The sequence below is a fragment of the Setaria viridis genome, chromosome 1 (assembly GCF_005286985.2).
Source record: "Setaria viridis chromosome 1, Setaria_viridis_v4.0, whole genome shotgun sequence".
Taxonomy (NCBI): domain Eukaryota; kingdom Viridiplantae; phylum Streptophyta; class Magnoliopsida; order Poales; family Poaceae; genus Setaria; species Setaria viridis.
The window spans coordinates 15,754,292-15,781,414 of NC_048263.2; the positions used below are offsets into that span (position 1 = coordinate 15,754,292).

At 44.9% G+C, this 27,123-nt stretch overlaps 1 pseudogene; it reads right to left on the reverse strand.

Annotated features, from left to right (window-relative positions):
- Positions 1–223: 223 nt before the first annotated feature.
- LOC140221614 (uncharacterized) lies at positions 224–25,954 on the reverse strand (annotated as a pseudogene).
- Positions 25,955–27,123: the final 1,169 nt, after the last annotated feature.

The window sequence follows — 27,123 nt, forward strand, 5'->3', positions numbered from 1 at the left end:
CTTCTTAACTGACATCAGAAATAGCAATATCAAGAATAATTCACATTCATCCAGGAGAAGAATCAAGAATAATTCAACTGATCACATTCATCCAGGAGAAGAAGAATCAAGAATAATTCACATTCATCCAGGAGAAGAATCAAGAATAATTAAACTGATCATATTCATCCAGGAGAAGAAGAATCAAGAATAATTCAATGGATCACATTCATCACAGCCAGCATTAAGAATAGTTCAACTGACCACATTCATCACAGGCTATCAACTTGGCAGCAATTCTTTCATCCATTATGCAAAACTGACCACAATGTAGTTTAAAAGACCAATGAGAATAAATTACATCATAAATTACACACAGTTTTTTGCTCTTTATTCATTGATCTATACCATAGCATCTTGCACCAATTGCGCTTTGCACTGCAGTTGCAAAGGGAGACACCCTTGCCTTTCGAGCGTCCCTTTCCTGATGTGAGGAACATCATATCCATTTCCATCACCAAGTTTCATAACTTCCTTTGTACATCCATGGAGAGTCAAGAAAATTCTATTTGCTTGGCACACCGAATAACGTTCAAAAGCCTGATCCACAATATTGATAGAACATTTTCTTTTCATAATAAGTTGTTGCACACACAATTGCAAAGGAAAAGCAAACAGGTTCAGAGCTCTCACCTGATCCACGTCGGCTACAAGCTCTTCTGTTGTTTTGGATGTTGTTTTGTACTGGATTGACTGAATCAAGTTAAGAAGCCTAAATCCAAGACATTGAAATCAGATGAATTTGCTGGCTGACAGACAAGTCTCATGTCGAACCTATGTTGCTTAGCAGCCTCACAAACATTGTGTCATTAGGAGCATGATGGGGTCTAGCATTGTCCTACTATATGAATAGTGGCTTATTGGCATCTTCAGGTGGCCACTTAGCACGAATAGCTAGTAAGACCTTTTCGATCATGAAATCTTGAATGACTTCTTTTTTTACCAAGTTGATAGGCTTCATCTCTATTGTTCGTGCATGCCGGTTTGCACTTGACTGCTTGGCTGGTTCATATGTCACGAATAGGAAGCAACGAATCTTTCCATCAAACATGCAATTGCCATCAGAATCAAATCTTGGCCAAGCAACGACAGTCAAAAACATGATCCTAGGAATGTAATTCTTGCTCTTGCAAGTTCGACCCGGTTGTTCTTCACCTGGAATTATAATCTCTCTCTTCTTTTCTTGTAATGTAGTACCACTTTTCATCAATGAACACATAATCAAATAGCCCTTGGAACATGGGATCATGTGGTACACTGCTTGGGTCAAGCATAGATAGACACCATTTCAGCATGTCCTTCTTGTTTTTGTCTGTTAAGTAGGGCTTGATGCTGTTTGAGACACACTTTATAATGCCTTCATGTTTCATTGCATGCAATTTGCTTTTACTGATACCAAAGTGCTGAGTCACATCATGTATTGTTATAGGACTTGTAAAGGAAGATCGCAGAGTGTTGACACATCCACCTCAATCTTCTTGCGACCACACCTGGACTTTCCACTTGAAACATCAACTAGCATACCTTGATCTAGGTAGGTTTTTCACTTTTTCCGGATACGCTGGATTGTTCGAAGAGGTATTGAGAATTCCTCTGAAACTTCACTTGTCTCATGACCCTTTAAATTTTTGTTCCTGGCCTTTGCTATCAAAGATTCGAATATTGCTCTTCGTTTCTCATCAAGCACTATGCATTCTCTTAGGGTTGTAGAACAACCCCTGTATCAGAACCATTCTCTGGAGCATATTCATTTGGTTCCAAATTTAAATCAATATCATTCACTGCTCTTGAGCATGTTGTGGCCAGTGGCGATCTACCATGTCTTGCTGTAGGGGACCTTAGTTGTGGCGACAATAACATTCAGCTCAATGGTGATCTGAAAAGTAACATGGTTGTAAAGGGGACTTTCTTTTCTTCCTCCTTTGCCCTTCTACTTGATCATTTATCCCAACCTCCACAACACTACGCGAGTATTAATTTAACATGAGTTAAAAGAGCTTCGCGGAGTATACAAAATTGATGCAAGATGCAAATGCTAAACATGAAGATTTCTGTAGTAAAGGGAGTATGTGCAAAGAATGACCAACCTAAAGACAGTATAGATACAACGATCATCTCATAAAAAATATGCTGCCATACAAATGCAAGTAAAATTTTAGAATAAAAGTTAAGCACAAATGACAAATCAACCGGCCATTTGTTCACCAGGTTCCTAGTAACCAAAGGGAACAAACAATGATATATATATATGAGATCAGAGACAGTCACCCTTACTGTACCACACAACTCAGCATATAGTATTTGTCAAGTTTGGTATGCTAAAATAGTGCACGCTTCAGTCGTTAACTAACAGTGAGTAAATCTGGCAGTAGCATAATGACAATCTTCCAAGAAGACACACAACAATGAGATAGAAATCACACTTGTATTATTGCCATCTAAGAACTAGATACTCCCTGATCAAATGGAACACAACTCTACTGACCAAATGGACTAGAAAATGCTGAATAACTAAATGGGCAACACAATTTTCAGATCATACCAAATGGATTAGACAATTCCCTGATCCTATCAATGCAAATATGCTAACCAAGTGCACATGATATGTATTTCTTTTAGTCTCTACAACAATTAGAGGGAGTAAGATAAACCAAGCACAACTATGCCAATGACTAAGAACAACAATAAAAACAACAAATTGAATGATGAATGATCCATTGATCTATTCATCATGGGACCTCCTATCGGTGTTTTAGACCGGCAACCCGCCTAGGGGGTACCCTAGGTGGTCTTTTGTGCGGTAAGGATCGTCGAGAATCAAGGAATCAATGGTGATGCAAGGAACACGATTTAGACAGGTTTAGGCCACTAGATCGCGTAATACCCTACGTCCTATGTGTTAGATTGTATTGGTCTTGGATGAACTGGAGTTGTTTTTTTTTTGAATGGGGGGGGGTCCCATCCCGCCCTTATATGCACGGGAGGACAGGGTTACAAGTCTGAGTCCTAGTCAAGTACTATTACAGAGTTCTACTTGGTATTGTTGGAGGTATGCCCTAGAGGCAATCATAGAGATGATGACATTCCATTTGTATCCATGATTTGTATATTGTGTTCATTGAATATCCGTTAAAGGCTACTTGAATTGATTTGCAATTATGTGAATTGTATGTGAAACTCTTTACTTGTATGGTTATTCTAAAGTTGTCCCTAGTCGGAGTTCATGTGAGGACACACATGAATATTAGACTAGCACATGTATTAGTTGATGACTATGTTTCACAAGTCATGGACATGGAGATGTTGAACTAATAATGTGGACACATGTGGAGACATGTGTTAGGACTGACCCAACACGAGAAGTAGTTCTCTCTTTAAACAACATATATGCTTTGTCCTTAGACCTGAGATTGTCGCATGTATTCTAGATGTGGATTGACCTACTTAGGGGCTATCAAACGCTACACCGTAACAGGGTAGTTATAAAGGTAGCTTTCGGGTTTGTCAAGAGGCATGCTATGAGACATGGTCAATCAAGATGGGATTTGCCCCTCTCTGATTGAGAGTGATATCTCTGGGCCCCTCGAGTGATCGGATCAGAAAATGCATGGCCATGCTACGTACGGTTAAGAGTTAACCTGCAAAGGGATTCCGAATCACATGATCGAGAAAGAGCGGTCGGCTTGAAGCTAGACCAAATATCGTGAGGCAAAGGGAATAGCATGTATATTATGTTGTGATGGTTCGTCTGATATGATCTTCGTGTGCGTATAGGAGTTGGCACGTCTTGCTAGAGGCCGCTACCGACTATTGGGCCGAGTAGGAGTACTCGGGCCATGTCTATACGTATCCGAACCCATAGGGTCGCACACTTAAGGGGCTGGAAGCTCAATTCGGATCTGATCCGAGTTGGATTAGGTTTAGGAGTACTAATGGGCCTCGGATCCAGAGGCCCGTCAGGAACCCCTATAAATAGAGGGGTGGGGGCGCCCTAGGGTTTACACCTTTTTGGCGAAACACACCTGCCGCGCCTCCCACGCCCTTGCCTGTTGCAACTCGCGGATCTAGCAATCCGGCTTGCGACGCTTCCTCCCTGCACGTGTGGATACCTTGGAGGTGTTGCGCCTGCAGCACTTGGATGAGCCATCGACGAGCCGCCGCCGAGCCACGACGAGCCGACGACGAGCCGCGGTACCGGAGGCGATCTTGCTGTGCACGTGGACGAGCTGCTGAGGAGCTGCTGGACGTGATCGACTACGTACGACTACGTTGATCGACTACGTACGACTACGTGATCGTCTTCACTGCACCGACGCATATCTACATCTTCCGCACCAGTAGTGCGTCGAGTGGTAATCCCGTGATCCTTATACGGCAGTTCTTCCTGGTTATACGCGGTAGAAATTTGATTTACACTAGCGTAGCCTACCTCGTATCCCTACAGTGGTATCAGAGCCGTAGCTGCTTAGTTTTGGATTCGGGATGTGTGCATATGGAGATATGCGAGTTCTCTGTTTGATCTATGTCCTGATTTCGTGCCTTTGCTACAATGGTAGTGTAACGACATACTCCTACCGATCGGTTTCCGCCATCGGAGTTAAGTGATACACGTAAATCCAGTTGCAGTGAGGGAAGATCAATATGATTGGTCAAATCGAGATCCAGGGTCATACGCCAGGCGCATTAGATGTGCAATAGTAGATGTGATCTACTGCCGGGGTCGGGATTTTGCCGTATGCGCATGCTTCGGTAAATCAGCCGTAACTTTTCGGTACGATCTCGGATCGGGGCGATTTCTATACGAAAATTGATCTACAGAAAAAGTTACACATGAAATTCAACTGCTTCGCCGTTTTCGGCGAAATTAGATTTGCCAAATTCGGCTTGGAAGATGGAGTTTCGGGCCTCCGAAGTTTGGAACGTTAGGACGCCTAACTCTGTTTTGCAGGATGTATGTATCTATCTTGTGATCAGTATGGCCCCCTTGTGTATGTGATGCATGTGTGTAACTCATTCGTGACCTGCGTGTCGCGCGTACGGCAACACGGCAGGAGCCATATGTGTTGTCACCTTATTGTATTTAATGGTCTGCGTACCAATCTGTGATGATCCAAGCAACTATGTAATCTTCATTACTAGATTCTTTACTAGCTATTAGGTGTAATAGCATACTCTAGTTCTTGGAGGACTCATCACCAGGAGGATGGCGCACATGGAACATGGAGATGAAGATCACCATGGTGAACAGGTTCTATGGAGATGGAGATCACCATATGAAAACGGGCCATACTGTGTCACAACTCTGTGAATGCTATTCTGTTTATGTTTTACTTTCTGCATGCTGTGATGTTAGAAGTAGAACGATCCCTCATAAAGTTTAAGTTAGTATGCCCTCCCAACTAAAACTTGCACCGTCCCATGTCTTGTACAATTAGTGGTGGGTCTATGAAATTAGAGTGCCACTAGTTTTCCTTGACTAGACGGGTTTGTGTCGGACACTTACACGCATAAGGGTTGGTTAGCTTAACGAGGTCATCTTAACGGTTAAGGACCTTGGGGCATAAAGGTTGGGCGCCGAGACATAGAGATGTCACCCAACAACAGGAGTCATATGTGATATGATTAGCAAAAGTTGCTTACCGATCTACCTCGTTTGCTAGCGGTGATGCTAAAGCTCACTAGTCGACTTGTTAGTTGTGGATCCTGAATCACTAAGTTTCAATAGAGGGATATTGATTTTAGTGGGAGTAGATTCTGTTAAAATAGTTTAATGTAATTTGCTCTATCATGGATACGTTTGTCTTAGTGTATTTTGCATTACTTTTGTTGTAGATTAAATGGCACCTAGCAACACCACCACATCGTTTGCTTTGCGTTCGGTCCTTGAGAAGGACAAGTTGAATGGAACAAACTACTCGGATTGGATCCGCAACCTGAGAATTGTTCTCAGGGCTGAGAAAAAGGAAGATGTTCTAGACAACCAACTACCAGAAGAACCTGCTGAGGATGCACCCGCTGCTGCTAAGAATGCTTACAAGAAAGCATGTGATGCTAACCTCGAAGTAAGCTGCCTTATGCTTGCTTGCATGGAACCCGAGCTGCAGATGTAGTTCGAAACAAACCATGAGGCGCACGATATGATCGTGGCGCTTAGAGACATGTTCCAAACACAGGCCAGGACTGAAAGGTTCAATGTGTCTAAGGCCTTTGTTGAGAGCAAGCTAGCAGAAGGCGCAGCAGTAGGACCACACGTGATCAAGATGGTTGGTTACACTCAACGGTTGGAGAAGCTAGGCTTCCCACTGGGCCAAGAGTTGGCCACTGATTTCATTCTTTCGTCTCTTCCGCCTAGCTATGGGAACTTCATCTCGAACTACCATATGCATGGGACGGAGAAGGGTCTGAATGAGCTGTGTGGTATGCTCAAGACAGCAGAGGCTGACATTAAGAAAAGCGCTAGTACCAGCCATGTGATGGCGATACAGAACAAGCCCAGCTTTAAGAAGAAGGGAAATTCTTGGAAGAAGAAGGGCAAGGCTGGAACGTCCAAGCCAAACCTACCGCCCAAGGCTAAAGCTGGACCTGCTCCAGATAAAGAGTGCTTTTACTGTCATGAACTTGGTCACTGGAAGAGAAACTGCAAGCAGTACCTAGCTTCGTTGAAGAACGGCGGAAGTAAGAGTACTTCTATCTTAGGTACGCTTGTTGTTTATGTTATAGACAACATATTTCTCGCTGATACAGTTATTAATTCTTGGGTATTTGATACCGGATCGGTGCTCATATTTGCAATTCGATGCAGGGAATGATAAGAAGTAGAAGCGTGGAAAGAGAAGAAGTTGATTTCCGCATGGGCAATAATGCAAGAGTTGCTGCTTTGACCGTCGGGACGATGCAACTCCACCTCCCATCAGGATTTATTATGGAGTTGAATAATTGTTATTTTGTTCCTAGTTTAAGTCAAAACATTTTATCTCCTTCATGTTTGATGAAGGATGGTTATTCATTTGCGAGTGAAAACAATGGTTGTGTGATCTCTAAGAATAATATGTTTATGGCTTTTGCACCCATTGTGAATGGATTATTTGTTTTAAATCTTGATGGATCACCTGTCTGTAATGTAAGTGCTAAAAGGCCTCGGCCTAATGATTTGAGTCCTACCTACTTGTGGCATTGTCGTTTGGGTCATCTAAGTGATAAGCGCATGAAGAAGCTCCATTCTGATGGACTTCTAACTTCATTTGATTTTGAATCATAGGAGACATGTGAGGCTTGCTTGCTAGGCAAGATGACCAAGACGCCTTTCACAGGATTTCCTGAGAGAGCAGTAGACTTGTTGGAACTCGTACATAGTGATGTATGTGGACCAATGAGCACGACGGCTAGAGGAGGATTCCAATACTTCATAACATTCACTGATGATTTTAGTAGATATGGCTATGTCTACTTGATGAGGCACAAGTCTGAGACCTTTGAAAAGTTCAAGGAATTTCGGAATGAAGTTGAAAATCAGCGTGGCAAGAAAATTAAGGCCTTACGATCTGATCGTGGAGGCGAGTATTTGAGCCACGAGTTTAGCAATCATCTAAAGAGTTGCGGAATTGTTCCACAACTTACGCCGCCTGGAACACCTCAGAGAAACGGTGTGTCCGAGCGACGTAATCGAACTTTGTTAGACATGGTTCGATCAATGATGAGCCAGTCGGACCTACCGTTGTCATTTTGGGGATACGCTCTAGAAACAGCAGCTTTCACACTTAATAGGGTACCATCTAAATCCGTAGTTAAGACACCATATGAGATGTGGACTGGAAAGGTTCCTAGTTTGTCTTTTCTAAAGATTTGGGGATGTGAAGTGTTTGTCAAGCGACTTCAGTCGGACAAGATCACACCCAAGTCAGATAAGTGCATTTTCGTGGGATATCCAAAGGAAACTTTGGGATATTATTTCTACAACCGATCAGAAGGCAAAGTGTTTGTCGCTCGGAACGGGATTTTCCTAGAGAAAGAGTTTCTCAAAGGAGAAAAGAGTGGAAAGACAGTGCATCTTGAAGAAGTTCAAGATGAGTCAATCGGGCAAGAATCAATGAGTGATGCTAACGTAGCAGAACAAGTTGAGATACCCATGGCAAGAGAAGCACCGCCACAACCACGAAGGTCGGCAAGGCTCCGCGAAATGCGGGAAATATTATTGTTGGACAATGATGAGCCTGCGACATATGCAGAAGCAATGATGGACCCAGACTCTGAAAAATGGCAGAGTGCCATGCAATCCGAAATAGAGTCCATCGGAGACAATCAAGTTTGGAACTTGGTTGACCCGCCTGATGGTGTTAAAGCCATAGAGTGCAAGTGGATCTATAAGAAGAAAAAGGACATGGATGGAAATGTTCACATCTATAAAGCACGACTTGTCGCAAAAGGTTTTCGACAAGTTCAAGGAGTTGACTACGACGAGACCTTCTCGCCCGTAGTGATGCTTAAGTCCATTCGGATTATTCTAGCTATAGCTGCATATTTCGATTATGAGATATGGCAGATGGATGTCAAGACAGCTTTCCTGAATGGAAACCTAGCTGAGGACGTGTATATGATACAGCCCGAGGGTTTTGTCGATCCAAAAAATGCTGGAAAGGTATGCAAGCTTCAGAGATCCATTTATGGATTGAAGCAAGCATCTAGGAGTTGGAACATTCGTTTTGATGAAGTGGTCAAAGGGTTTGACTTCACCAAGAACGAAGAAGAGTCTTGTGTTTACAAGAAGGTTAGTGGGAGCTCTGTAGTATTTCTAATCTTATATGTGGATGACATATTGCTGATTGGAAATAACATTCCTATGCTTGAGTCCGTAAAGACTTCACTGAAAAATAGTTTTTCGATGAAGGACTTAGGGGAAGCGGCATATATTCTGGGCATTAAGATCTATAGAGATAGATCGAGAAGGCTTATAGGTTTGAGCCAAGATACTTATATTGACAAAGTGTTGAAGCGGTTCAGCATGGAAGAGGCAAAGAAAGGGTTCTTGCCTATGTCACATGGCATACATCTCAGCAAGACTCAGTGTCCTTCGACTGCTGATGAGCGGGATCGCATGAGTAGAGTGCCATATGCCTCGGCTATTGGATCTATCATGTATGCAATGATAAGTACTCGCCCAGATGTTTCATATGCGCTAAGTATGACAAGCAGACACCAATCTGATCCAGGTGAGAGTCACTGGACAGCGGTGAAAAAACATTCTTAAGTACTTGAGAAGGACTAAAGATATGTTCCTCGTCTATGGAGGTCAGGAGGAGCTCGTTGTAACAGGTTACACCGATGCTAGTTTCCAAACCGACAGAGATGATTCAAAGTCACAATCAGGATTTGTGTTCACGCTAAATGGTGGTGCTGTTAGTTGGAAGAGTTCCAAGCAGGAGACGGTGGCCGATTCTACGACAGAAGCCGAGTACATCGCGGCTTCGGAAGCCGCGAAGGAAGGTGTTTGGATAAGGAATTCATTGAGCTTGGTGTGTTCCCGAATGCGTCCAGCCCATTGAATCTCTACTGTGATAACAATGGGGCAATTGCGCAAGCAAAGGAGCCAAGGAACCACCAGAAGAACAAGCACGTAATGCGGCGATTTCATCTTATTCGAGACTTCGTTAACCGGGGTGAGATCAAGATATGCAAAATACACACGGATCTGAACATTTCTGATCCGTTGACAAAACCACTCCCGCAGGCTAAGCATGATGCGCATGTAAGAGCTATGGGTATTAGGTACCTTCTAGATTGACTCTAGTGCAAGTGGGAGACTGTTGGAGGTATGCCCTAGAGGCAATCATAGAGATGATGACATTCCATTTGTATCCATGATTTGTATATTGTGTTCATTGAATATCCGTTAAAGGCTACTTGAATTGATTTGCAATTATGTGAATTGTATGTGAAACTCTTTACTTGTATGGTTATTCTAAAGTTGTCCCTAGTCGGAGTTCATGTGAGGACACACATGAATATTAGACTAGCACATGTATTAGTTGATGACTATGTTTCACAAGTCATGGACATGGAGATGTTGAACTAATAATGTGGACACATGTGGAGACATGTGTTAGGACTGACCCAACACGAGAAGTAGTTCTCTCTTTAAACAACATATACGCTTTGTCCTTAGACCTGAGATTGTCGCATGTATTCTAGATGTGGATTGACCTACTTAGGGGCTATCAAACGCTACACCGTAACAGGGTAGTTATAAAGGTAGCTTTCGGGTTTGTCAAGAGGCATGCTATGAGACATGGTCAATCAAGATGGGATTTGCCCCTCTCTGATTGAGAGTGATATCTCTGGGCCCCTCGAGTGATCGGATCAGAAAATGCATGGCCATGCTACGTACGGTTAAGAGTTAACCTGCAAAGGGATTTCGAATCACATGATCGAGAAAGAGCGGTCGGCTTGAAGCTAGACCAAATATCGTGAGGCAAAGGGAATAGCATGTATATTATGTTGTGATGGTTCGTCTGATATGATCTTCGTGTGCGTATAGGAGTTGGCACGTCTTGCTAGAGGCCGCTATCGACTATTGGGCCGAGTAGGAGTACTCGGGCCATGTCTATACGTATCCGAACCCATAGGGTCGCACACTTAAGGGGCTGGAAGCCCAATTCGGATCTGATCCGAGTTGGATTAGGTTTAGGAGTACTAATGGGCCTCGGATCCAGAGGCCCGTCAGGAACCCCTATAAATAGAGGGGTGGGGGCGCCCTAGGGTTTACACCTTTTTGGCGAAACACACCTGCCGCGCCTCCCACGCCCTTGCCTGTTGCAACTCGCGGATCTAGCAATCCGGCTTGCGACGCTTCCTCCCTGCACGTGTGGATACCTTGGAGGTGTTGCGCCTGCAGCACTTGGACGAGCCATCGACGAGCCGCCGACGAGCCACGACGAGCCGACGACGAGCCACGGTACCGGAGGCGATCTTGCTGTGCACGTGGACGAGCTGCTGAGGAGCTGCTGGACGTGATCGACTACGTACGACTACGTTGATCGACTACGTACGACTACGTGATCGTCTTCACTGCACCGACGCATATCTACATCTTCCGCACCAGTAGTGCGTCGAGTGGTAATCCCGTGATCCTTATACGGCAGTTCTTCCTGGTTATACGCGGTAGAAATTTGATTTACGCTAGCGTAGCCTACCTCGTATCCCTACAGGTATGGCCCGAGTAGTTTTCCATACACATACTTGACTAGTCCGAGTGGGATACGCCTATCCCTTGTCCTGATCATATCCAAGTACGTTCCTTAGTGGGCCATCCAGGGTCTACTCGTGGGATTGGGATGCATGCCCGACAAGCCCCCGAGTACTTTGTAGTCGTGCACCACAGCCTCGAGTACTGTGGGCACTATCCGAGTAGTTTGTCGTAGAGGTTGCAGTGTCCGAAGTGCTCGAGTACTGTCGCGTGGCTGGAAGGTGCTCTTCTTATTCCTTTGAGTTGCTTCTGTTCCGAGAATTTTTTATATGGTAGTGCGATGTAAATTGCACTCCATATGGAGTAGCCCCCGAGCCTTAGGTTGAGTCGAAGAGTTAAGCTTAGGGTCAATCCTGCTTTTTGGTTGTTTACCCTCGAAAATCTGAAAAAGAAAATTCTGACCATCGGGTACGGTACCCGTAGCCCCCGAGCACTTAGGCAATTTTTGTCGTTTGAAGTGGTCAAAAACCCGTTGAAAAGAGTAACCGTTGGGTGTTTAAGGCAATTAATCTGGTTAAAATCCGTCTGTTGCGTAACTGACGCTTAGAATCCGGAGGTGGTGGAGATATAACTGGAGGGCCCCCTTTCGGTTAGGTTTTATGCTCCACTGTATCAGATCTGTTTCTCTTCTGAAGATATATCCTCAGGCCTCTAATCCACTCCCGCAGGCTAAGCATGATGCGTATGTAAGAGCTATGGGTATGAGGTACCTTCTAGATTGACTCTAGTGCAAGTGGGAGACTGTTGGAGGTATGCCCTAGAGGCAATCATAGAGATAATGATATTCCATTTGTATCCATGATTTATATTGTATTCCTTGAATATCCATTAAAGGCTACTTGATTTGATTTGCAATTATGCGAATTGTATGTGAAACTCTTTACTTGTATGGTTATTCTAAAGTTGTCCCTAGTCGGAGTTCATGTGAGGACACACATGAATATTAGAACTAGCACATGTATTAGTTGGTGACTATGTTTCACAAGTCATGAACATGGAGATGTTGAACTAATAATGTGGGCACATTGGAGACATGTGCTAGGACTGACCCAACACGAGAAGTAGTTCTCTTGTTACACAACATATACGCTTTGTCCTTAGACCTGAGATTGTCGCATGTACTCAAGATGTGGATCGACTTACTTAGGGGCTATCAAACGCTACTCCGTAACAGGGTAGTTATAAAGGTAGCTTTCGGGTTTGTCAAGAAGCATGCTATGAGACATGGTCAATCAAGATGGGATTTGCCCCTCTCTGATCGAGAGTGATATCTCTGGGCCCCTCAAGTGACTGGATCCGAAAATGCATAGCCATGCTACGTATCATGAGGCAAAGGGAATAGCATGTATATAATATTGTGATGGTTCGTCTGATATGATCTTCGTGTGCGTATAGGAGTTGGCACGTCTTGCTAGAGGCCGCTACCGACTATTAGGCCGAGTAGGAGTACTCGGGCGATGTCTAGACGTATCCGAACCCATAGGGTCACACACTTAAGGGGCTGGAAGCCTAATTCGGATGTGATCCGAGTTGGATTAGGTTTATAAGTACTAATGGGCCTTGGACGTAGAGGCCCATTAGAAACCCCTATAAATAGACGGGTGGGGGCGCCCTAGGGTTTACACCTTTTGGCGAAACACATCTGCTGCGCCTCCCACGCCCTCGCTTGTTGCAACTCACGGACCTAGCAGTCTGGCTTGCGACGCTTCCTCCCTGCACGTGTGGATACCTTGGAGGTGTTGCGCCTACAGCACTTGGATGAGCCACCGACGAGCAATGATGAGCCGCCGACGAGCCACGACGAGCCGCCGACGAGCCACGACGAGCCGCGGCACGAGGGCGATCTTGCTGCATGTGGACGAGCTGCTGAGGAGCTGCTGGACGTTGACGTGATCGACTACGTACGACTACGCTGATCGACTTCGCTGCATCGACGCGAATCTACATCTTCCGCATCAGTGCGTCGAGTGGTAATTACGTGATCCTTATACGATAGTTTTCTTGGTTTACGCGGTAGAAAATTTTGATTTGCGCTAGTGTAGCCTACCTCGTATCCTACAGTGGTATCAGAGCCGTAGCTGTTTTATTTTGGATTCGGGATGTGTGGATATGGAGATATGCGAATTTTCAGTTTGATCTATATCCTGGTTTTGTGTTCTTGCTGCAATGATCGTGTAACGACATACTCTTACCGGTCGGATTTCCACCATCGGAGTTAAGTGATACACGTAATGCCGGTTACAGCGAGCGAAGATCAATGTGATTAGTCAAATCGAAATCCAGTTTCATACGTCAGGCGCATGAGATGTGGAATAGTAGATCGGATCTACTACCGGGTCGAAATTTTGCCGTGTGCGTGAGTTTCGGTAAAACAGCTGTAACTTTTCGATACGATCTCGGATCGGGGTGAATTTTATATGAAAATTGATTTACAGAAAAAGTTACACATAAAATTCAACCGCTTCGCCATTTTCAGTGGAATTAGATTTCCCAAATTTGGCTTGGAAGATGGAGTTACGGGCCTCTGAAGTTTGGAACGTTAGAATACCTAACTCTGTTTTGCAGGATGTTATGATTTTGTGATCGGTATGGTCCCTTGTATGTGATGCATGTGTGTAACTCATTTGTGACCTGCGTGTCGCGTGTACGGCAACACGGCTTGAGCCATATGTGTTATCACTTTAATGTATTTAATGGTCTGCGTACCAATCTGTGATGATCCAAGCAACTATGTAATCTTCATTACTAGCTATTAGGTTCAATAACATGTTCTAGTTCTTGGAGGACTCATCGCCAGAAGGATGGTGCACATGGAACATGGAGATGGAGATCACCATGGTGAACAGGTTCTGTGGAGATGGAGATTACCATAACAAAATGGGCCATACTGTGTCACAACTGTGTGCATGTTATTCTTTATATTTTACTTCCTGCATGATGTGATGTTAGAAGTAGAACGATCCCTCAAAAAGTTTAAGTTAGCATGTCCTCCTAACTAAAACTTGCACCGTCCCATGTCTTGTACAATTGGTGGTGGGTCTATGAAATTAGGGTGCCACTGATTTTCCTTAACTAGACGGGTTCGTGTCGGACACTTACATGCATAAGGGTTGGTTTACTTAACAAGGTTATCTTAATGGTTAAGGACTTTGGGGCATAAAGGTTGGGCGCCGAGACATGGAGATGTCAGCCAACAATAGGAGTCATATGTGATATGATTAGCAAGAAGTTGCTTACCGATCTACCTTGTTTGCTAGCGGTGATGCTAAAGCTCACTAGTAGACTTGTTAGTTGTGGATCCGAAATCACTAAGTATCAATAAAGGGATATTGATTTTAGTGGGAGTAGATTCTGTTAAAATAGTTTAATGTGATTTGCTCTATCATGGATACGTTTGTCTTAGTGTATTTTGCATTACTTTTGTTGTAGATTAAATGACACCTAGCAGCACTACACCGTTTGCTTTGCGTTCGGTCCTTGAGAAGGATAAGTTGAATGGAACAAACTACTCAGATTGGATCCGTAACCTAAGAATTGTTCTCAGGGCTGAGAAAAAGGAAGATGTTCTAGACAACCCACTACAAGAAGAACATGCTGATGATGCACCTGCTGCTGCTAAGAATGCTTACAAGAAAGCATGTGATGCTAACCTTGAAGTAAGCTACCTTATGCTTCCTTGCATGGAATCAGAGCTGCAGATGCAGTTCGAAACAAACCATGAGGTGCACGATATGATCATGGCGCTTAGAGACATGTTCCAAACATAGGCCAGGACTGAAAGGTTCAATGTGTCTAAGGCCTTTGTGGAGAGCAAGCTAGCAGAAGGCGCAGCAGTAGGACCACACGTAATCAAGATGGTTGGTTACACTCAACGGTTGGAGAAGCTGGGCTTCCCACTGGACCAAGAGTTGGTCACTGATTTCATTCTTTCGTCTCTTCCACCTAGCTATGGGAACTTCATCTCGAACTACCATATGCATGGGACGGAGAAGGGTCTGAATGAGCTGTGTGGCATGCTTAAAATAGCAGAGGCTGACATCAAGAAAAGCGCTAGTAGCAGCCATGTGATGGCTATACAGAACAAGCCTAGCTTTAAGAAGAAGGGCAATTCTTGAAAAAGAAGGGCAAGGCTGGAACGTCCAAGCCAAACCCAACACCCAAGGTTAAAGCTGGACCTAGACCTGCTCCAGACAAAGAGTGCTTTTACTGTTATGAACTTGGTCACTGGAAGAGAAATTGCAAGCAGTACCTAGCTTCGTTGAAGAATGGCGGAAGTAAGAGTACTTCCACCTCAGGTACGCTTGTTATTAATGTTATAGACAACATATTTCTCGCTGATACAATTATGACTTCTTGGGTATTTGATACCGGATCGGTTGCTCATATTTGCAATTCGATGCAGGGAATGGTAAGAAGTAGAAGCGTGGAAAGAGGAGAAGTTGATTTCCGCGTGGGCAATAATGCAAGAGTTGCCGCGTTGACCGTCGGGATAATGCAACTCCACCTCCCGTCAGGATTTATTATGGAGTTGAATAATTGTTATTTCGTTCCTAGTTTAAGTCAAAACATTTTGTCTCCTTCATGCTTGATGAAGGATGATTATTCATTTGCGAGTGAAAACAATGGTTGTGTGATCTCTAAGAATGATATGTTTATGGCTTTTGCACCCATTGTGAATGGATTGTTTGTTTTAAATCTTGATGCTTCACCTGTCTGTAACGTAAGTGCTAAAAGGCCTCGGCCTAATGATTTGAGTCTTACCTACTTGTGGCATTGTCGTTTGGGTCATATAAGTGAAAAACGCATGAAGAAACTCCATTCTGATGGACTTCTAACTTTTTTTGATTTTGAATCGTACGAGACATGTGAGGCTTGCTTGCTAGGCAAGATGACCAAGACGCCTTTCATAGGTTCTCCTGACAGAGCAGTAGACTTGTTGGATCTCGTACATAGCGATGTATGCGTACCAATGAGCACGACAGCTAGAGGAGGATTCCAATACTTCATGACTTTCACTGATGATTTTAGTAGATATGGCTATGTCTACTTGATGAGGCACAAGTCTGAAACCTTTGAAAAGTTCAAGGAATTTCAGAATGAAGTTGAAAACCAGCGTGGCAAGAAAATTAAGGCCTTACGATCTGATCGTGGAGGCGAGTATTTGAGCCATGAGTTTAGCAAAGAGTTGCGGAATTGTTCCACAACTTACGCCGCCTGGAACACCTCAGAGAAATGGTGTATCCGAGCGACATAATCGAACTTTGTTAGAAATGGTTCGATCAATGATGAGCCAGTCGGACCTACCGTTGTCATTTTGAGGATACGCTCTAGAAACAGTAGCTTTCACACTTAATAGGGTACCATCTAAATTCGTAGTTAAGACACCATATGAGATGTGGACTTGAAAAGTTCTCGGTTTGTGTTTTCTAAAGATTTGGGGATGTGAAGTGTTTGTCAAGCGACTTCAGTTGGACAAGATTACACCCAAGTCAGATAAGTGCATTTTCGTGGGATATCCAAAGGAAACTTTGGGATATTATTTCTACAACCAGTCAGAGGGCAAAGTGTTTGTCGCTCGGAACGGGGTTTTCCTAGAGAAAGAGTTTCTCAAAGGAGAAAAGAGTGGAAAGACAGTGCATCTTGAAGAAGTTCAAGATGAGCTGATCGAGCAAGAATCAATGAGTGATGCTAACGTAGCAGAACAAGTTGAGATACCCATGGCACCGCCACAACCATGAAGGTCGGCAAGGCTCCGCGAAATTTGGGAAATATTATTGTTGGAGAATGATGAGCCTGCGACATATGCAGAAGCAATGATGGACCAAGACTCCGAAAAATGGCAGAGTGGCACGCAATCCGAACTAGAGTCCATGGGAGACAATGAAGTTTGGAACTTGGTTGACCCGCCTGATGGTGTTAAAGCCATAGAGTGCAAGTGGATCTATAAGAAGAAAAAGAACATGGATGGAAATATTCACATCTATAAAGCACGACTTGTCGCAAAAGGTTTTCGACAAGTTCAAGGAGTTGACTACAATGAGATCTTCTCGCCCGTAGTGATGCTTAAGTCCATTCGGATTATTCTAGCTATAGCTGCATATTTCGATTATGAGATATGGCAGATGGATGTCAAGACAGCTTTCCTGAATGGAAACCTAGCTGAGGACGTGTATATGATACAGCCTGAGGGTTTTGTCGATCCGAAAAATGCTGGAAAGGTATGCAAGCTTCAAAGATCCATTTATGGATTGAAGCAAGCATCTAGGAGTTGGAACATTTGTTTTGATGAAGTGGTCAAAGGGTTTGACTTCACCAAGAACGAAGAAGAGTCTTGTGTTTACAAGAAGGTTAGTGGGAGCTCTGTAGTATTTCTTATCTTATATGTGGATGACATATTACTGATTGGAAATAACATTCCTATGCTTGAGTCCGTAAAGACTTCACTGAAAAATAGTTTTTCGATGAAAGACTTAGGGAAAGCGGCATATATTCTGGGCATTAAGATCTATAGAGATAGATCGAGAAGGCTTATAGGATTAAGCCAAGATACTTACATTGATAAAGTGTTGAAGCGGTTCAACATGGAAGAGGCAAAGAAAGGGTTCTTGCCTATGTCACATAGCATACATCTCAGCAAGACTCAGTGTCCTTCGACTGCTGATGAGCGGGATCGCATGAGTAGAGTGCCATATGCCTCGGCTATTGGATCTATCATGTATGCAATGATAAGTACTCACCCAGATATTTCATATGCGCTAAGTATGACAAGCACGCACCAGTCTGATCTAGGTGAGAGTCACTGGACAGCGGTGAAAAACATTCTTAAGTACTTGAGAAGGACTAAAGATATGTTCCTCGTCTATGGAGGTGAAGAGGAGCTCGTTGTAACAGGTTACACCGATGCTAGTTTCCAAACCGACAGAGATGATTCAAAGTCACAATCAGGATTTGTGTTCACGCTAAATGGTGGTGTTGTTAGTTGGAAGAGTTCCAAGGAGGAGACGGTGGCCGATTCTACGACAGAAGCTGAGTACATCGCGGCTTCGGAAGCCGCGAAGGAGGGTGTTTGGATAAGGAATTTCCTAATTGAGCTTGGTGTGTTCCTTAATGCATCCAGCCCATTGAATCTCTACTGTGATAGCAATGGGGCAATTGCGCAAGCAAAGGAGCCGAGGAACCACTAGAAGAACAAACATGTAATGCGGCGATTTCATCTCATTCGAGACTTCGTTAACCGGGGTGAGATCAAGATATGCAAAATACACACGGATCTGAACATTTCTGATCCGTTGAAAAAACCACTCCCGCAGGCAAAGCATGATGCGCATGTAAGAGCTATGGGTATTAGGTACCTTCTAGATTGACTCTAGTGCAAGTGGGAGACTGTTGGAGGTATGCCCTAGAGGCAATCATAGAGATGATGATATTCCATTTGTATCCATGATTTATATTGTGTTCCTTGAATATCCATTAAAGGATACTTGAATTGATTTGCAATTATGTGAAGTGTATGTGAAACTCTTTACTTGTATGGTTATTCTAAAGTCGTCCCTAGTCGAAGTTCATGTGCGGACACACATGAATATTAGAACTAGCACATGTATTAGTTGATGACTATGTTTCACAAGTCATGGACATGGAGATGTTGAACTAATAATGTGGGCACATGTGGAGACATGTGCTAGGACTGACCCAACACGAGAAGTAGTTCTCTCTTTACACAACATATACGCTTTGTCCTTAGACCTGAGATTGTCGCATGTACTCAAGATGTGGATCGACTTACTTAGGGGCTATCAAATGCTACACCGTAACAGGGTAGTTATAAAGGTAGCTTTCGGGTTTGTCAAGAAGCATGCTATGAGACATGGTCAATCAAGATGGGATTTGCCCCTCTCTGATTGAGAGTGATATCTCTGGGCCCCTCGAATGATCGGATCCGAAAATGCATGGCCATGCTACGTACGGTTAAGAGTTAACCTGCAAAGGGATTCCGGGTCACAGGATCAAGAAAGAGCGGTCGGCTTGAAGCTAGACCAAATATCATGAGGCAAAGGGAATAGCATAGATATAATGTTGTGATGGTTCGTCTGATATGATCTTCGTGTGCGTATAGGAGTTGGCACGTCTTGCTAGAGGCCGCTACAGACTATTGGGCCTAGTAGGAGTACTCAGGCAATGTCTATACGTATCCGAACCCATAGGGTCACACACTTAAGGGGCTGGAAGCCCAATTCAGATGTGATCTAAGTTGGATTAGGTTTAGAAGTACTAATGGGCTTCGGACCCAGAGGCCCGTTAGAAACCTCTATAAATAGAGGGGTGGGGGCGCCCTAGGGTTTACACCTTTTGGCGAAACACATCTGCTGCGCCTTCCACGCCCTCGCCTGTTGCAACTCACGGACCTAGCAGTCCGGCTTGCGATGCTTCCTCCCTGCACGTGTGGATACCTTGGAGGTGTTGCGCCTGCAGCACTTGGACGAGCCACCGACGAGCTACGACGAGCCGCCGACGAGCCACGACGAGCCGCCGACGAGCCATGACGAGCCGCGGCACGAGGGCGATCTTGCTGCACGTGGACGAGCTGCTGAGGAGCTGCTGGATGTCGACGTGATTGACTACATACGACTACGCTGATCGACTTTGCTGCATCGACGCGAATCTACATCTTCCGCATCAGTGCGTCGAGTGGTAATCCCGTGATCCTTATACGATAGTTTTCTTGGTTTACGCGGTAGAAAATTTTGATTTGCGCTAGTGTATCCCAACAGTGGAGGCGCTGCTGGCCAAGTTCTTCAGGAACTACCAGGGAGTACCAGTGATCCCTGCAGCTCTTCGGCAGTATGATGCCTGGTATGGGCCAGAAGGGGTATTTCCTTGCACTTTGACTTGTACTTTTTTGACTTGTGATATTTGTTTTGAATATCGACTTGTTTTTTGTAGTCCCGAGTTCTTGCTAGCTATTTGGCATAGTCGGAAGAAGAAGAAACTATTGCTGAGGAGTCAGAGGATGAGCCCTCTCCTCTTGTGAAGAAATGCAGGGTAGTCCGCAAGATGTCTGCGTCTAAGTGTGCTTCAACTCCTGAGAAGTCTCAGGGTGCCAAGGTATGTAGCCGTATACTCACTTGTAGCTGATAGACTTCAACTTGCAATCTTGTGATTACTGTCTTGTTCAAAAGGCTGGCGATGCGGCACGTGGTGATGATGAGGCTGCTTTTGGAGAAGTAGTTGTGACCGACCCGGGCGTTGGCATTGCGTCTGTTGAGAAGGTGCCAGAGGAGGTGCCATCAGCGGATGCTGAAGTAGCCCCCGAGTTGACTGCATAGGCTCCGTCGGCTGCCGCGCTGCCGGTTGCTGACCAGGCAGTCCTGGGATTGCCTGCCGGAGTAGCGGGTGTTGCGAAGGAAGTGTCGCCAGTAGGTTCTACTGGTTCTTTGTTGTCTAGTGTGATTGCTAGTGGTAAGCTTTCTTCCGCGACTAGTTTAGTCTGAATTGTATTGTAGTCTTGACGCTGTGTTTCTCAAGCCTTGGCGAGAAGACAGCGCTAGCAGCTGTTCCTGTGGCGCTGAGTACTCGGCCACCTGTTGCTGAGAAGAAACGGGTGCAGTTGCCGCCACGCTCAACTCGGTGAGTTTGTTTGTCCTTGGTGTGTATCTTTAAGTTGTCTTGAAGTCGTGTAATGACTTTGAACTCTGATGTAGGGATGCGGAAGAGACTATCCCTGTGGAGGCAAGAATAGAGTCGTATCCCCCGACTACTTTTTCTACTCCCTTGGAGGATATTATTGTCGAGGAACTACCCGAAGTTGACGCTGGTCGCCTTGGAGCTACCATGTCTATGCTTCAAGAAGTGATTCGCTCCATGGAGGTCCCCTCTGCTGCTTCGGGTTCTGGAAATGCTTCTTTGTCGACATCTACTGGCGGAGCTCTAGCTGTAGTGGATGTGGAAAAATCCAAAGAATCAACTGCTCTAGGTATGTATCCGAAGTCCTGGTATTGTAGTCATAACATTCAGGTGACTGATGATAATCTTTTTAGGTACTGCTTTGGGTGCAGCTCCTCATCTTGCAAAGAGTACTCAAAGTCCAGTACTCAGCCTTCCATCTGAGTCAGAGTTCTAGAGAGCTGTCGATGTTTTTTGGAGCTTCCAGGTGTATTTTCTTTGCTTTGTCGCATAGATTGAGTAATTGTAAGGTATTTGATTGATTGCATTGCTTTGCACATTTGGGCCCTACAGGAATGAAGCCATCAATTGGAGCAGGAGTGTGCCCAACTTACAGAATCCTTGAGGGTTCACGAAGCTGGAGCAAAATCCTTTGCTGTGGAGCGGTCAGATCACGAAGTATTGCAGCAGAAGCTGGAGAGCCGCTACAAGTCTTTGAATAAAAAGTATCAAGGTGAGTACTTTGTATCTTCCGAGTATGTCCGACTGTAGTTGGTTATGTTTGAAGTTGGCCATTTTTGTAGAGCTCAAGAGGCAAGAGGCTGCTGCTAGTAGCCAACTCCTTGACTGGAGAAACGCGCACGACCGAGTGGCGGATGAAGCTGAACGTCTTCAGGCTGCGCTGACAGAAGCACAGCCTGCTTGCGAGCATCAGCGAGACAGGAAGATTCAAAATGGGGTGATGCTTGCTATGGCCATGGTGGCATGCAGAGATCATGTCCAGACCATAGGAAGACTTCGGGGTGAACTCCAAGAGTTGACTGTGGCAGCTCAAGATTTGGTGAACGCCAGTGCCCCCGTGGAGGAGGACGCAGGACCTCAATCACTAGTCGAGCGATTGAAGGCTGCCCCGGGTAAGGTGGCGGGCCTCTGCAAGGTCGTTTGCAAACAAGTCCTTGCTGTGGTAAAGTCATACTACCCGAGGGCAGATTTGTCGGCGACTGGTGATGGCGTGGCTCGCAACTGCACAGAAGAAGCTTATGCGCAGTACCTCGAGGAGGCAGAGCCAATCGCGTCCAAGATGTCTGAATTTGTATCTCCAGAGGAGCCTTGAACTTTTATGTACCCTTGTATGATACTTTTGAGAAATGAATGCTTGTTCTCTTTTGTTGCTTGAAGTAGTTGTCTTGACGTGGGCGAAGAGTAGTTCACTTCGCCTCACCCGACCCAAGGTCCCGGGGTCGGATGTGCCCAACCCTTCGAGGATGGAACTCCGTCTCGCCCGACCCTTGGTCCCAGGGTCGGATGTGCCCGACCCCTTGTCGCAAGGCTTCGTATTGCTCGACCCCTAAGTAGAGGGTCGGCCTTCTCCAAGCCCCTGAGACAATGGTGCGTTTTGAGCACATGTCATGCTTGGCTGGAGTAGTTCTAAGTGTCGAGTAGTCGTGATGCTGTCGAGTACTCTACTTTTTGGGGATGCACGGGTGTACTGTACCCTTTTGTCCTTTGTAGCATGAATGCTTTCACGTGGGTAGAGTCAGAGGTCGTCAGACTCATTGATCATGGGCGCATAGTAACTCCTGGGTGGGTGGTAGTTGTAGCGCTTGGCTATAAATAGATCCCCCTGGAGGTCGACCCGAATCAAGTTTCTGAGTAACAATGGATTGCCTTCAGTTGCTGTTGTTTGAGTGTAGAAAGCCTTCAAAGAGTACACCGGTGCTAGAAGATTCCTCGTAGATTGAGACCACCTTCCCTCCACAGACTCTAGCACTCATAGGGATAGCCGCGATGCTAGAAGAATCCTCGTAGGAGGTTTCATCGCGTGCCTCATCTTGCAGCTCGTGATCCAGTGGAGTACGCGCTGGAACTCGCGAGTAATGGGTGATGAGTGCCGCGATCTTTATCCCGCTCTCTTAGAGGTGGAGGTGTGGCCGTCAAGTGGGTTGGCTCGGCAAGGCTAGCAAAAGAGCAGCCTTGGTTCCCTCTTGGCGCGACGCGCGGGATTCATCGTCGCTGCTGTCAATGCAGCGGTGGTGCAGGAGTACTTAGCGTTGCCTTGGCTAGAGGACATCGATATGGCTGTGTTTTGCGCAGCTTCCTTGCGTGTAGGCCCTTCCCATTGTAGTCGGCAGACCTGAGTGGCCTTGTGATATTGTAAAAGCCTGAGGCTTAAATGCAGCCCACCAGTAGGCAGGTGCTTGTAGTGTTTTTGAACTTCGAGTACTTTCACTCGTATGTAACTTGTTGATGTATCATCTGTCTTGAGTAAAGAATTACTCCACTGCTGGAACTGTATCAGGGCAGTAATGCCTGTTGAGTTGATAGTCTTGTGTCAAGAGTAGTGTATCTTGAAGTCGGTAGTCGAGCTGTTGCCTCGAGTAGTTGATATGAGTTTTTTGCTTTGAAGCAATTACTCGGATGCTGCTACGGGTAATAGCAACAAAGGTGTTCTATATTCCAAGAGTTTGGTACTTGTTCTCCTGAGAGTTCTTGTAGTCTATAAGATCCGGGTCCCGTAACCTTTGATACGATGTAAGGACCCTCCCATGGTGAATTGAGTTTATGCAACCTTGTCGTGTCTTGGATTCGCTTGAGGACCATATCGCCCAAGTTGAAAGATCGTTCCTTGACGTTGCGGTCGTGGTAACGCCTTAAACCGTCAAGGTACCTGGCAGATTGCACTAGCGCTGCGCATCTTGCTTCTTCTAGACTGTCTAGATCTGTTCGCCTTGTTTGTTCTGCCAGTTCTTCATCGTATTGTTCGACTGAGGGTGATTGCCACATGATGTGGGCGGGTAATATGGCTTTTGAGCCATACATGAGGAAATAGGGTGAGAGCCCAGTAGTCTTGCATGGTTGGGTTCGTAGTCCCCAGAGAGCATTGGGTAACTCCTTGAGCCATTTGCCGCCTTTGGTGTTGCCGACGTCGTGTAGTCTTTTCTTGAGGGCGTCGAGTATCATGCCATTGGCACGCTCGACTTGTCCATTCACTACTAGATTTTAGGGCTATTGCCACGGCCATCATCCCATCAACTCAAATTTCATTGCAACAAGTAGGGGTTATTGCAACGATTTTGAGTTTTCGTTGCAACCGGTAGGCGTTATTGCCACCATTTGAAAATTCGTTGCAATAGGTAGGCGATATTGCCACTTGTGTTTTTCGTTGCAATAATTAATTGTTTTCGTTGCAATATCGATGGGTTATTGCCACGAAATACGCAATGTTGCAAGGCTTTGACATTTTTGCAACGAATTTGTCATGTTGCCACATAGCCCAAGGCAACAACGGAAAATCTGTTGCAATAGGTGGGTGTTGTCGCAACGAGTTGAAGATGGTTGCAAGTTGCTGAACAAATTGCCACGGTTTTTTTGCGTTGTTATAAAGTTTTGTTTTGCGTTGCAATATGTAAGGGTTATTGCCACGAAATACGTAATGTTGCAAGTAGGAAGTAATATTGCAATGAATTTGTTACGTTGCCACATAGCCCATGGCAACAACAAGTAATTTGTTGCAATAGATTGGTGTTGTCGCCACGAGTTGAAAAATGGTTGCGAGTTTTACTTAATGGAAAAATTAAAAGATGCGCAATGAGGGAATCGAACTAGGGTCTCTGGAGTTTGGACTCGAGCACCTCACCACCACGCTACACAATAGTTGGGTGATGGATAGGAGCCGAAGTAAAAGAAATAAATAAATTTTATGTTAGTTACAGAAATAAATTCTATGAAAATTCGTTGCAATAGATAGGCAATGTTGCAAGGCTTTGATAGTTACTCCAGTAACCTCATTCAATCAGTAATTTAATACTGTAAATGTATTTGTCAGCTAGACCAACAGATTGATGAAACATAACATGACAGATGGGGATCATAGCAAAGACATTGATCAAAATGAGGCTTATCAAGCAACATTTTTCCACCATGCACACAGGCAGTCCAAAAGAACATGACAGATGGGGATCATAGCACTAGAGGTTATGTTACAGACGAAACTAAACACTTTGTGAACCAAGACCTACTTAATGTCTATCTTCTTCTTGCCAAGCCTCTTAACTGCTGCAACTAATGTTTTTGCCTTCTCTTTAGTTATGTCAAGCTTCTTGGCAAGGTTATGGTGTTCCCGCACCACTTTGTTGTACTTTTCATTGGCATGATTCGTGTACTTCTTGAAAGCAGATATCAACTCCTCAAAATTAGTCTGCAATACATCAAACAGTTAAATAAAACCAGTCTGCAATACATTCTGACATTCAATGTTCAGATTATTTTAATGTTCAATGACTAATGTTTCAGAGGTTTATGCATGACCAACAATCAAGCATAGATACATAGGTAAAAACATAGACATTCCCCTGTTCACATTCTTATCATGTTTTTTTGAAGAAACAGTCATTCCTGTCATGTTCAATGACTATCTTAACCATCTTTGAATTGTAGTACAAATGAGGGATACATAGATAAAAACATATAAGAAAGTAAGAACATTACGATTTCATCAATGCATTGCTCGCACATGTGGTCAATATCATCATCCGTCTCTGTGTCGGACTCAGTTTTGTAGTCGGAGTCGGCAGTTATCTTCACCTGATAAGATTTCCCCAGGGTAAACCCCCTCAAAACCGACCGCGTGGTAGGCCACCTATTGACGCCGCTGTGTAATTGTTGATGATGTGAAGAAGCGTCACCACGGCGGCCCCGACCTCCCTTGGTGCGGACCTTTGACGGCGTCTCCAACTTTATGAGCTTGTTGCCCCGGGCAAAACGACCCCTAGCGTTGCGATGGTACTCCCTCATTGACCCGGGTGGTGCAGATGGGGAGCAGCGGGGACTTAGGAGGTGACCGGATCTAGGGGGAGGTGTGCGGATCTTGGCGGAGGATGACTGGAGGAGGGTGGGGAGGAGGTTTGGGCTTGACGAGAGGAGGCGGACTGGACAAGGACGGGAGGGGAGGCGTCGGAGGAAAAAATGGTTGGGTTGGGCTTTAGTTTTTTCATGGTGCTGGGCTTTGCTTAATCTTATTACCCTGGTCGTTGCATTCATGCCTAATATTTGGCGTCACTACCCTTGTCGTTGCCCTAGGGTAATTACAGGGCGGCGATGGCACCAGGGTCTGGTTGCGACGGCAGCAGGGCGGCAACGGCACCAGGTCTGGTTGTGGCGGCAGCAGGGTGGCGACGGCCGGACGTCGGATGACGTGGAGGTAATTACATATAGATGGAGAAAGCAGGGACTTATTAGCGTACTCATATGAGCAACTAACTGTGTATGCAGGACTTTAATGTCGCATAATGTTGATCGGAGTTGGATGCGGCTGCCACAAGTATCAGATCAGTGGCAAAAAGGATTGAAGAAATTTATGGAGACTAGATTTGCAGGCACTTGTAAAGGATATATGACACCATGTCCATGTACAAGATATCGTTCCATGTCATACAGAACAGTTGAGGAAATTAGAAATCATTTGCTTTTTAGGGGATTTTCTGAATTTTTCATCCAAGGGGAAGGAGAAGAAAAGGATTCATATGCAAGCATCACTGAAGGAGTTGGAAATGATGGTGAATCAGGGGATGGTCCGTCTATGAATGATTTGGTTTCCTCACTAATCAGTGGTGCAATACGTGGTGAAATCCGAACTGAAGAGCCAAATGAAAGCGCTAAGAAATTCTTTATGTTATTAACTGAGGCACAGAAAGAACTATATCCAGGTTGCAAGGAGGCTACTAAGGTCTCATTCATTGTCAGGCTATTTCAGATTAAGTGCATGTTTGGTCTCAGTAGCAGTGCTCTGGAGGCTGTGCTTCAGCTATTCTCACTTGTGCTCCCTGAAGGTCATTGTGTTGTAGATAGTTTGGTTAAAGTGCAAAGGGTAGTTCATGATCTTGGGCCGGACTATGAAAAGATACATGCATGTATCAATGATTGTATTTTTTTAGAAAACAATATGCTGACTTGGATAAATGTCC